The sequence below is a fragment of the Phyllostomus hastatus genome, unplaced genomic scaffold (genome assembly GCF_019186645.2).
Source record: "Phyllostomus hastatus isolate PE091 unplaced genomic scaffold, TTU_PhHast_1.1 phas_scaffold_78, whole genome shotgun sequence".
Lineage (NCBI taxonomy): Eukaryota > Metazoa > Chordata > Mammalia > Chiroptera > Phyllostomidae > Phyllostomus > Phyllostomus hastatus.
In genome coordinates, this window is record NW_025334041.1 from 74,452,796 (window position 1) to 74,455,039 (window position 2,244).

Here is a 2,244-nt window from a genome sequence, read left to right on the forward strand (position 1 = left end):
GTTATATAGTAATTTTTTTGTCTTCCAAGTTAATACTTAATATGAAGATAGGCTCCAAGATAGCCTTTCAGTTGTCTATAGACCTGGGCATTTTTGTATGTTTACTTTCTTAGTGTTTCATAAGTGGGAACCATATGTCACAAGTAATGACAACTCTGAGTAAGAATTAAGGTCTCCATGAGCCCCCAAGGTCCATCATCTCCTCACTGGCATATATGACACATTTGCAGGTTTACTCTTCTAATGGCTTTTTATGGGTTGTAGTTTCTTATAATAATGGTAGATTAGTCAGGGTTTCCACAGGAAGAGAACAGATGGGCAAATAAATGCATAGAAATAGATATAGTAATGTAAATTATACATATGTATGTACATATGTATATATGAACAGATTTAATAAAAAGAATTGGTTCATATGATTATAAAGTCTGAGAAATTTAACAATATGTCATCTGTAAACTGGGAGCCCAGGAAAGCTAATGGTATAAGTTTCAGGCCAAGTATGGAGGCCTAAGAACAAAGGGAAGCAAGAGATTTGATAATGTAAGTCCCAGTCCAAGGGCAGGAGAAAACTGATGTCCCAGTTCAAGAGCCAGGCAGAGAGAGTGAACTCTTTTTTCACCTTTCTGTTCCATTGAGGCCCTCGACAAATTGGATTATGTCTACCCACATTGCAGTAGGCAATCTGCTTTATTTTACTGATAAAATGATAAATTTACTGATTCCATGATAATCTCATTTGGAAACCCACTCACAGAGAAATTCAGAAATAATGTTTAGCCAACTATCTGAGCACCTACCTGATCCAACTATCTGATCCAGTCAAATTGACATATACAATTAACCATCACACTAAAATCAATAAAGGGTAATAGAATGGGCAGGTATTTTGCAATGTTAATTGAGCTAGATATCAGACAAGTATTGCTTGCAAAGTCAGTTATTACAAGGATACAAGGTAGCAAAAATAATTATATCACCTCAGATTTTGTGCACCAATATCTTTCTAGTATTATCCTAAAACTGCTATGAGAAAGAGCTGTAAATAAAGGAAACAGGTTGAGGTAATAATATCTGCTAGTAGAATGTAGAGTGCTTTGGCATTTACTTGCCAGTTTCATTTCTAAGACAAATAATGAAGATACGAAACTTCAAATGTTAATACCCTTGCCTAGAGTTGCACCAAAAACATGTTTCTGCTCAAACCTAGATCTTCTGTGTCTAATTTTATCTTCTTTTTTCCTATAATAAACTGCCTTTCATATTTCCATATATCCAAGTCCTTCATATTCTTGAAGACCCAAGTGAGTTTATTTATTCAATTCTCTCAGTTTTTTGATTCATTCCATTTATGAATTCAATTCAACTCATTCAAGTCATCGTGAATTGTATTTACTTTTCAGCTCAATCAATGTATTTAATTCAACTTATTCAGTTTTTCAATTCATGAAACTCTTGAAAATCTACAGAACTGTCAGTTGCCCCACTCATGCAGCAGTGTCTTCCATGGTTCCTTAAATATTTATTAAACACCTAAAATATATCAGACACACTTTAGACCCCAAGGATACAAGAAGCAAAATTTCATGGTGCCATGAGTTATGCAAACTAGTGAGGAAGACTGAGCAGACAGACACACAATAATCAGTTAAACATATACAAAATTAGATACCGATAGATATCATAGAAAAAAATGAACTGTGAAAGGGATATTGGACATTTTGCAGGTTGTATTTTTAAATGGATAAGAACAGATACTACACTTGATTTTAGCCAAAAGGCCAAGAAGTGATTGAAGGTTGTATTTTTAAAATAAGGTCATGGCTGTTTAGTTGAAGTCTAACCTGAGAAGGTAATATTTGAATAAATTCCTGAGAAGATGAAGGGGTGAGCAATTTGGAGACCTTGGGGAAGAACATTTGCAAGCAAGAGAGAATCCAGTAGAAATGCTGTGTTACATACATGCCTGATATGTTCAAGGACCAGCAAGAGGGCCCTTTAATGCTAAAGTGGAAGAAGCAGAAATGCGCATAGCAGAGATGAGGTGGGAGAGGTGTTACAGGTGGGTGGGAAGTGGCAAATTCTTTGCATAAGGCTTTATTGATTGTGGCGATTTTTTGTTTCACTGTGAATAAACTGAGAAGATATTTTTGAGCAAAAAAGAGATTCAGTTCCTGTTCTTGGCCTAAAATCAAGTAGGGGAGAAGAACATTAGTCAAGCAATCATAAGCATAAATGTAAAAA

The 2,244-nt window shown here is 35.1% G+C and overlaps 1 pseudogene; it reads right to left on the reverse strand.

The window, feature by feature from the left end:
• Positions 1-1,673: 1,673 nt before the first annotated feature.
• Positions 1,674-1,793, reverse strand: LOC123812328 (annotated as a pseudogene).
• Positions 1,794-2,244: the final 451 nt, after the last annotated feature.